The sequence below is a fragment of the Amphibalanus amphitrite genome, unplaced genomic scaffold (genome assembly GCF_019059575.1).
Source record: "Amphibalanus amphitrite isolate SeventyFive unplaced genomic scaffold, NRLGWU_Aamphi_draft 001522F_arrow, whole genome shotgun sequence".
In the NCBI taxonomy this organism is placed as follows: Eukaryota; Metazoa; Arthropoda; class Thecostraca; order Balanomorpha; family Balanidae; genus Amphibalanus; species Amphibalanus amphitrite.
The window spans coordinates 128,087-139,340 of record NW_024883015.1 but is presented as its reverse complement, the minus strand read 5'-3'; positions in this window follow the sequence as shown (position 1 = coordinate 139,340).

The window sequence follows — 11,254 nt, the reverse complement described above, 5'->3', positions numbered from 1 at the left end:
GGGTGCGTATATTACCAGAATGTATAGGCAACATGCTCCCCTACATGTTATTAGTCTGAATCACGGATCACATTAGGTGATCCGTGTCTGAATGGAACTGATTTTACTACTTTTTGTTCTCGCGGTTTTCTCAAAATGTATTTGCATCATCAAACGTAGGTACGACATGTGCCTCGATTTCAGTGCATCCAGGTTAACGATGTTGTTTACCTTCCGACAGTTTTCATTGATTTAGAATAGCATTGCACGGCAGACTGGCCAGGACCTGTAGGACGCTGTTGCATGTCCTCCACGACGGTCCCTCCACATGCGCTCCCTTGACATTTTCGCCGCAGAATCAATGCCTTTTATCGTCCCAACTGTGTCTCCTAAATTGCAGCGGCGTCAACTAGCTGGTCGAATGGTTGACTCGCAGCAAACAATCTCTGCCAAGTTGGCCCGAGTCTTTGTCCGTCGCCGACCAATAGCTGGATGTCGCCGCTGTCTTCTGACGAGGCTGGCCGGCCGGGGGCGCCGGGGGGCCATTTGTTGCAATCGTGCTAAAGCCGGATTGGTGAGCTCGATCGACAGCGGATAGAGCCTGTCGCGGATGGACTGGCATCGAGCGACCATCGACGTGCAGATAGGAGGTCGCTGGAAAGGGCAGGGGAGACTGGGAGAATCCGTACCGGCCGTAATAAGTTATAGTACAACTGTGCTACGCAGTTTTCCTTAGGATAATATATTTCCTGAGCTCAGATATGCCTGTAAGTACATCGCATTCATACATGAATTGCATGCTCGTTCCATTCAACATTGTTTACTTATCAAGTAATCTTCTTCACGATCTTAATTACCAAAATTTGATATCGTGACAAAGACGCTTTAAGTATTGCATTCATTTCATACAACTGCTTGTTGCTGGTGTTTGATCCAGTTAAATGACGAAGTTTATTGCCTTTGTTATGTCGGTTACTGACTTGTTGTTCCGAACGTGTCGGATATTGTTGGCAGCCTTATCCTTTGATCGGTAGATCAAAATCTGCATGTGAAATCGGGCAGACTGGCTTTGGTAGATGGTAGAGTCAGATGGAAAAGAGGTGTTTCAGCAGTTTAGCGAGGCGGCCGCCGCTAGAATTTGGACTTCGTTACCCCGGGTGATTTTTGGGGGATTGACAGGAACGAATTAAATACAGCCGAAATAACGTGCACCTGACCTTTGATTCCAACGGATCTTTTGGTCCATCACAAATCTCTCCTCACGTCTGCAAGGCCGCGTTTGGCGAGCGACCCAGCGCTTCTGGGGTCACATCATAATACGTCGACCTCAAAACGTTTTATAATGTAAGTGCCTTACTTTATTTCACCTCGTGCTGGATGTGCTGTTGCACATACGGAGTTCCAGGCGGCTTATCGCGGCGACCGCGTGTTGATTGCCAGACTAAAAGCTCAGCGCCGATGTAGCGTATCAGGAAATTGGCCGGCGACACAGCATCGGTGCTGCATAGCTCCAGCTGACTGGCACAGGCATCAGGAAACCAGCTCGTGGCAAACCGTTTGCACGACGGTCATCTGGTACACATTTGGTGTAAATTAGGTGGCTGCAAATTTGGTGAAATTAGGTTAACTGTGTTTCTTAATCCTCGCCCGCACATGCCATTTTCCCATCCTAGAACGCACATGGGGGGGGGGGGGTGGTTGCCACCCCGTCGCGCCATTTCGTTCCTGTTGGAGATAGAGCTTAGCAGTAAAGACCAAAAAGATTCTTTGGGAAGAGACAAATCCAATGATACCCAGTTTTACCTTCTCAGGTCACTCATTGACCTTCCAGGTCAGGTCAAACTAAAAAATGTTGCTGTTTTGGGTCACCGTTGGATATCAAGTGTGCTGCTTATCAAATACCGATGACGATGCTGTTTTCTGGTGCCAAACCAGCTAGAACCTCTTTGTCACACTACCCGACCAGAATTTTGCTGCTGAGATCATTTCAGGTCAAGTTAGGTCAAGGTCAATTATATGTGTTTGTATGTCTGTGTGTGTCTGTGTGTATACTGTATACTGATGTGTGCACCGATTGTTTATGTGTCCATATTACATGAAATCATGATCTGAGAAGCTTTTACCAAAAATGCAGTCAAAAAAACTTCACAAAAAGTAAATTCCGCTTGCCTAAAACGCAATGATCTTAGATGACCTAGGTTGACCTTGACCTTGACCTTGACATCTGTACGTCGTCGAACAACATGTTCCATGATAGGTGGGAGGTAAGACTGGTAAAAAAGGCCGAAATCAAGGTGTCAAAAGCTCACAAGACCCATAGGTAACGCAAGATGTTGAGAATTGGCCATTTGGGTCATGACATGACCTGAAATACAAGGTAAGGTCATATCTCCGAAACCAAAAACCACTGAAACTTGAAATTTTCAGTGGACATCAAGAAAGGATAGAGGAGCAGCTATACGAAAAATCAGCCTTCTAGCTCTAAAAATGTTGAGTGCAGAGCAGAAAGACTACCTGGGGGGAGGGGGTGGCAACCACCACCCCCCCCCCCCCATGTGCGGGCGAGGGTTAAAAGTAATCAGTTTTTGTAACACAAATGCTTATATACCTTTTTTAATATTACCAGACATTATTTTCGATTAAAGCACCGAAATCAGTTCATGATGTGAAGATATTTGTCGTAAAAGAGATAAGGTGCAGATTTGGTCAAATAGTTAGCTGCGTTCTTCAGATAGCCCGTCTTAAACGACTTTTATCCAGTTTTTTTTGCCGTTGTGTCTCACAGATTGATCGGATATTAGTATATAAAACTTACTTACATGTCAGATTTTGATGTGATTGATCGGAATTCGCAATCTCGAAGACTGTCCGCAACTCAATGCTCTAAGGACTCGAGGACTCGAAGGTCATCTTATCCTAAATATCTCACGCAGCTCGTTACCCGCTGCGAATAAAGGAGCGGACACAACCCTCGAACGTGGAGGTTCCCGTCGGCAATGTTGACCAGACACATGGCTTTAGCAGCGCCCTTTTCATACGATTAACCGTGCTCTTCTGAGTTTGAAGCAGCATCGTTAACTCTGCATAATTTTGAGCCCTTCATTTCAAAGATGATCTTCATTTCAAAGTCATCGGGCTCCATGACTTATTTGGAGACTTCACGGCGACCGGCATACCGCTCGGTGGGTTGTCGCGAGGGAATGCATGGGCAGACACGTTTATGGAGAAAATGGATCCAGGATCTGATCCGACGAATCTTCTCCCTTCAGCCACTTTTGCAACATGCAATATCCAGAATTATATTACGTAGTTATGGTAATGCTTGCAGGCATTTCATCTGTCAGATAAATGTAATAGCACTAGCTGGGCGTTCAACATCTATGTAGCCGTACCGAGTCCACTGTGATGTGATTGAAAAGCGGTCACTCAGCAGTAGCGGTCGCCGGTCGCCTAAGCAACGTAAAATATAAATCCCTGAGGTTTTCCACTGAGTAAGCTTCTTAGCGCTGCTGTCCTGCGAGCCAGTGCGAATCGCGTTCCATCCCAATGGGATTTTACACGTTTGTCACCGTTCCCGTCACTGTAACTTTGGATCACTGCCGGTTTTGCCAATAGGACGTGAAATTGTATTGATGTTGCCAAGAATGTCGCTTGAGTAGCAACACAACTCGACTGAATCGGTGCGAGTGTTTGGCAGAAATGGTGGACATAAACTAGGGTGTGAAAGTCTGACAATTAACCCTCGCCCGCACATGCCATTTTCCCATCCTAGAACGCACATGGGGGGGGGGGTTGCTACCCCCCCCCCGCGCCATTTCGTTCCTGTTGGAGATAGAGCTTAGCAGTAAAGACCAAAAAGATTCTTTGGGAAGAGAGGAATCCAATGATACCCAGTTTTACCTTCTCAGGTCAGTCATTGACCTTCCAGGTCAGGTCAAACTAAAAAAATGTTGCTGTTTTGGGTCACCGTTGGATATCAAGTTCGCTGCTTATCAAATGCCGATGACGATGCTGTTTTCTGGTGCCAAGCCAGCTAGAACCTCTTTGTCACACTATCCGACCAGAATTTTGCTGCTGAGGTCATTTCAGGTCAAGTTAGGTCAAGGTCAATTATATGTGTTTGTATGTCTGTGTGTGTCTGTGTGTATACTGATGTGTGCACCGATTGTTTTTGGGTCCATATCACATGAAATCATGATCTGAGAAGCTTTTACCAAAAATGCAGTCAAAAAACTTCACAAAAAGTAAATTCAGCTTGCCTAAAACGCAATTATCTTAGATGACCTAGGTTGACCTTGACCCTGACCTTGACCCCTGTACATGGTCGAACAACATGTTCCATGATAGTTGGGAGGTAAGACTGGCAAAAAAGGCCGAAATCAGGGTGTCAAAAGCTCACAAGGCCCATGGCAAACGCAAGATGTTGAGAATTGGCCATTTGGGTCATGACATGACCTGAAAAACAAGGTCATATCTCCGAAACCAAAAGTCACAGAAACTTGAAATTTTCAGTGGACATCAAGAAAGGATAGACGAGCAGCTATACGAAAAATCAGCCTTCTAGCTCTAAAAATGTTGAGTGCAGAGCAGAAAGACTGCCTGGGGGGGGGGGGGGTGGCAACCACCCCCCCCCCCATGCGCGGGCGAGGGTTAAAGCTACATTATGAATTTTCACTGTCTTCCTTTCCTTTAAAAAGGAGGCTGGTATATGTTTAGTAGTAACATTGTATGACATCTAATCTTCCCTCTATCACATTATTTTAACCATTCCGAGCAGTCAGGCTAGGTACTTACATAACAGTTGACACCTAAATAACTAAAAAGCCCATCTAATGCTTCCCGTGAGCTGTTTTCGGTGTGTAGGATGTTCTTGGTTGTATTCTAGTTCTTTTCTCCTTGGATCAGTATGTCCATTTGGACCGATAAATATTCATGAGGCTTCCAATGATGTTTTATGCAAGGCAATGATGCGATCGAGTTCACATCCGGCATATCTGCAGCAGAGCCCAAGTAACTTGATTTACATCGATCTCGGAAGCGTTAGTTACATGAGCGACTACCTAGGCAGCTTCATTTTGAAAGCTACATGGTTCTTGATCTTCCTGCTATCCATGAGTAGGGGAACCTTTCCTGTATGTTGTACTTCAACTGACATCTGAAAATTCCAAAATATCAACCTTGGGTGGCATGTCATGCAAAATGCGATGGGATTCAGCCTCAAGACTAGTAACATTGCATGACGCAGTCAACTATTGAACAGACGGAAGCAGAACTTTATCACTGGCGGACCCAAGGGTGGCCTTTTGAGCATTGACCCCTCCCGCAGTTTCCGGACCTGGCGAAATTTCCCGTTTTCTTGGCATAGAAGTAAAATAACGGAACTGCTGTTAGAACAAGATCGTTAGGTACGTATAAACTGTACGGTATGGGGATTGATGAGGCGAATTCCAATGAGTTTTTTTTTTTTAACTGGAGGACTTTTGTAGCATTACCCAGCAGTCTCTAAACCATTTTCTAATTCTCCGGTCTGTGAAGGCGTGTCCATAGGGTGCCAAAATGCTGGTCCAAGTGCCGGATTCCGCACCAATGTCTGATTTCCGGTCTGTGTAGATGTGCCGGACCAGGGTCCTGTCGTCTGTCTAGGTAAGTGTTCCGGATCAGTATCATGTCGTCCGTCTAGCTATGCCGGACGGGTATCCTGTCGTCTGTCTAGGTGTGTCTAGTGTATCCTGTCGTCTGTCTAGGTATGTCTAGTGTACCCTGTCGTCTGTCTAGGTGTGTCTAGTGTATCCTGTGTCTAGGTGTGTCTAGTGTATTCTGTCGTCTGTCTAGGTGCGTCTAGTGTATTCTGTCGTCTGTCTAGGTGTGTCTAGTGTATCCTGTCGTCTGTCTAGGTGTGTCTAGTGTATCCTGTGTCTAGGTGTGTCTGGTGTATTCTGTCGTCTGTCTAGGTGCGTCTAGTGTATCCTGTCGTCTGTCTAGGTGTGTCTAGTGTACCCTGTCGTCTGTCTTGGTGTGTCTAGTGTGTCCTGTCGTCTGTCCAGGTATGTCTAGTGTATCCTGTCGTCTGTCTAGGTGTGTCTAGTGTACCCTGTCGTCTGTCTAGTACCCCGTCGTCTGTCTAGGTGTGTCTAGTGTATCATGTCGTCTGTCTGGGTATGTCTAGTGTACGATATCGTCTGTCTAGGTGTGTCTAGTGTACCCTTCGTCTGTCTAGGTGTGTCGGATCCGCGTCCGTCGCCTGTATAGGTGCGCCGGACCAGGGTCCTGTCGTCTGTCTATATGTAGGTGTCCGAACCAGTGTCCTGTCGTCCGTCTGGGTCGTACCGGACCTAGCGACTGCCATGGCGTCTCGCCTACAGAGCGGCGCGTTGTCTGTGTGTTTGTTTACCCCGACGTGCCCGGAGGCGTGCCCCGAGGCGTTCTGTTTACCAGGCCCGTCGTCAGCCTGTTTTAATCTGGGGACGCAGCCGGGACCGGGCGCGAGGCGGCGCGTCTCATCCGCCTCCGACGCGCCGTTTACGCCGAGCGACGGCCTCTGAATGTTGCTAATTCGACGCGCGCGACGCCAGGACTGGCGCTTTAACTGAAAAACGTCTCGTCAAAGGAACGTCCCAGGGAGGTGCGGTGGAACTGATTTGTGAAGGCAACGGACCGCTTTGGCTCGAGTGTGGAGGCAAGAAAAAGCTGTTCACCGGTGCGAGACATGCGTGTAATCATTTCTGATCCTGGATATGTTTGAAAATTCTCGGTCTGTGCTAGGCCCTCATAAAGCTTGGTGTTTTGAAAGAAAAGTAGCCAACAAGCTTTTATTAAAGCAGAATTTGTATTGAATGACTCACATTCGACAAATGCATATTGCAAGAGACAAAAAGGAGTTATAACACTTCTCAACACTATGAAAATTACAATTCACTTTTTTCTATGAATCGCTACCTATATTTTTAGGTTAGTTCGTGACCAATGACCACTGTGGCAGTGGCAGCAGATTTTTGCACTGCTTTGAAGCCTAAATCCGCTAATAAGAATTTACGCTCCGGCTTATCCTAACAGACCTTCCCCAACGTGCAGTGCTAGAATCATTATAGCTTGGATAGAGTATGCTTCTTTTCCTAGGTAAGATTTAATATAAATGATATAAAAAAGTCACGTTCCTTGCTGTAATCGGAGATAATTCGCATCCTTTTATCTGAAGAGCTAGCGTACAGATTAAACGATCCTGATATTCGCGCTTTCACCGATGTGTTGTCGACTAATTGAAAGTAGTTTGCACGCCGTCCTAGTACCGAGGGTACACATAATCCAGTTTACGGCAGGCCTGTGCCGGTGAAGACCGGAAGAGCGCGTGATTAGGGTCATTCCTCTCCCCTCGGATGAATAACCATACTGTAAATTTAAATAACATTTATGTTTGTAGTCTGTGAAACGGAGAGATACACGCCGAAGACAAGCGGTCTTAAAATGTGTGTGTGTGTTTCTTTTTTTCTAAAATACTACTCTGCTAAAACAGTGATGATGAACTAAAGGAAATAAGTGACGTCATCCATCAGCGGTGAGACGTTTTAAAGTTGTTTTTTTTATACTACTGAATGAGTCAGCTTTATACTACTATACCAACCAATCACTTTAAGATGGATCCGGAATCTGCTGCAATTCCAATGAGCTTCATTTCCTGCTTTTAGCATAACAAACATAATCGGGTTGCAATGAAGCGTTATCTAAAAAAAAAAAAAACATCGCGCCCGATGGCGGTGACGGTCAAACTCGGCGGGACCGGCGCGGTGGTGTTTCACCACCCAGCAGCCCGGTTCCCGCTTCTGCCTTGTCTTTTGTCTCATTGGCTAACGGTATGCCTACCCAGAATGCTGGTCGATAGTAATTAGCAATGGGCAGAACAATGGGATAACAATACCAGGAGTGGTCCGATAGCTACAGCCGTACTCGTTAATACAGGTGTTCAGTCGTGCTCACAGATGCTGCTCATGTGTCCACAGCTCCAGTGACACATGGCTGACTCAACTTCAAAGGAACTGTGTTTGTTGTCTGATGTTCACAGGCATTTGCACTAAAGTGAGCAATATAGTTCCGTCATATACTCGAAAGAAAAAATAGCCATATACATTAGATATGCAAGACTTTATCCACGCGGTCATAACGTAGCGGCGTTTATTTGACATGCATGCGTTATTTGTTTCAGTTGGTTTCCAACCTAATAATGCTTGACTTTTTTGTTCTGCTTTCAACACATATTAGCCTGCACTTATCATTAGGTTACTTGCAAATTGCAGTCATGATGGGCCGTCGTGGTGCAGGAACACAATGCATAATTAAGGATGAGATGGTCAGTGTGATGTGCAACATTGGGCGCCAGACCGAAATGCTTCGATGATGCAATTTTAGTTGTTGATTAAGGATTATAAATAGCCATAAAAGCCAAACTTTCTAAGTGAGATTTATAAGTAGTTTGCGCTCCCCTCATAATCAAACTATCTTGATTAATGAGATCGAGGAAAAGAGTTCGTAAGTAATCAGAAATGAGCATTTGTCAAATTTCATTTAGTAAAATAACTTTTTATGGACTGTTCTACCTCTGACAACTTGGTGAATCCACTATAACTATGTGTGATCGTCCACACACTCTGCTCAATTCCACAGAACCACCATTGTAGGTACGTACCATCGCACAAGTTTGGTGTTTTTCATTGTCACAGGAACAAACGTTGGGAGGGGTCATCTTAACTCCCCTGACTTGTTCGCGTTTTTAGAAAGAGTTAAGCTGATTCAGGGCTTAACCCTCGCCGGCCGAGGGGGGGGGGCGGGTGCCGCCCCCCCCCCCATAGGGTTTTTTCGCGATAGCTCCGAACACGCTCGCGATAGAGAGCTGAAACTTGGCATACCTGACCTTTGATCCAAGCCGGATCTTTTGACACCAACCGCATTTTTGGATCAGGTCAGGTCACTGACCTATGACGTCATAAGTGAACCTCTGCACGGTCTTCAGATGTCGCAACTTCGCAACGCCCTCACTGCCAGAGGAGATGTCACAGGGAAATGAAACTTGCAGGATCTAGTATCCATTATGAGTCCCACAACTTGTATATCTCGGATTTTTCCTAAAGGTCATATGAGGTCAGGTCATTTTCGTGACGTCACCATTATAAGTCAATGGGGAAAAATGAAAACTGCTATTCTGGCGCCGGGAACGATCTCCAACTATCTCAAGCACACAGAATCGTGATTTGATGCACTCCTTGCAAGGTTAGATGCGTCACTTTTGCAATGTTGACCTTGCGTAACGTCATTTATGACGTCATCAAGGTCATATTAGTTTTTCGTCAATAACTCTTGATCAAATTGAGCTAGCGAGTCGGGAAAGCCACCGATGGACTCAGGAAGACCTGCCGAATCGAATGATATGCGACATGACCTCTTTCGACCAACTTCGTGACCTGGGGGTGCTGACCTGACCTTGACCTGAGGTCAACACCCCAAGTTGACCTGACCCGGACAAAAATTATATCATTCGACGCGCCTGAGCGAGGCGAACACGATGCATGCTGCCAAAATCGGCGCTCTCCGGCGGTTTTTTGCGAAGTTATTCACCAAAAACTGAACCGTACCTTGGGGCACTTGACCTGACCTCAGAGGTCACCGGTTGACCTAGGACCTTAAAATCGGGTACCAATCTCTGCGTCTCGTAACGGCGCACACGCTCGTTTTTTCCGCGACGCGCTAGCTCCACCAGGGGCGAAACGGCGAGGGGGGGTCATACCCGCCCCCCCCCTCGGCCGGCGCGTATGTAGAAAACCAATAGGTCCGGCGAGGGTTAATTAAGGGGCGTGTAAAGATATTTCCTGGCAGAGTTCTATTTTTACGACCAGGCTTGGACCACATCAGGCATTTAATCTTAGACAAAGGTGATCACGATTCACTACAGGTCGATGACAGAACATGGCCTTTAAAAAACTAATCTGACCAAAATGAATGGAATGGTTTTGTAATGCAGTGTCAACAGTCTCTGAATTCATTTAACTCCGAAACAATTAATGTTTATTTATTGTCGCATGTTGTATACCATCTGATCTGCCTTTACTGTTGGACTACTCGTATCTATACATCATGCCTTATTTTTTCACTCTCTAGTGTCTATGATATGGTATGATAAGTATATGATATGATATCCACACTGGGAGATGCAAACTTGATTACTAAGCTTGCCCATTATACCGATGCTACCAAATTAAGTACCTGTACATAACACCTTATATTTAATGGATTTAATCAAAAGGAGTGAGTGGGTTACCGATGCGCCGTAGATAACGCTAATGCTTTGGGGGGCTTCATCGAAACATTTGAAGCCTGTGGCTTAGCGCCAGATATCAATCTGGCCATTTATTACTTTGTTGAAGCTCAACACACAGATGATTTAGGGCCTGTTATTTGTAGAGATGACACACTGCAGATTGGTATCGCTAGGAATGAATAACGGAAAGCATCATAACTGGTGCCTACTTATTTTGTTTGTTTGCGTGTTTTATTCATTTCCTTGAAGTTTCCAGGGTTTATGACACATCCGACGACAATACCTTAGCCTCCTTAGCCATAAATCTCGGTATATACAGAGGCAATGCCTTGGTTTTAAGAGCCTCGATATACAGAGGTCTATGCCTTGTTTTTTAGAGCATCGGTACACAGGCGTCTATGCCTCGGCTTAGCACCTTAACCCGCGCCCCGCTGGGGGGGGGGGGGCAGAATCTGCCCCCTCCCGTTTTTCGCCAATAACTTCTAAAAGCGTTACGCCAGCGACGTCAAACTTTCAGTACCTTATCATATATCAATTTGACACGTTCCCTGAAAATTTGAGCGAAATCCGTCGGAAATTTTTGTGAAAATGACGTTTGAGTGACGTCATGTTCGCCATTTTCGCCTCAAAGACGGCAAAATTTCAAACGCCGCTAACATCTTCATTTTTTAAAGGAATCAAGACGTAACAAAAAAGGTTACACGTGATTCTACTTTGTCTATCAAATGGCTCTCTCGGTTTTTTGAAAATGTTGGATTTTGGCCCAAATTTTTACAAAATCTGATTTTTTTGGGGAAAATAATTATAAAATCCAAAATTTTAGGTGTATCGAAAAAACGGAATACATAGAGAAGTGGTCTATGTGCACCTACATACCAATTTTCAGAAGAATCGGTTCAAAAATGTGGGAGTTATTCAAAACTGTATGACGTCACGACACATAAAATTTTTGAAAAATGTTTTTTTTTTGGA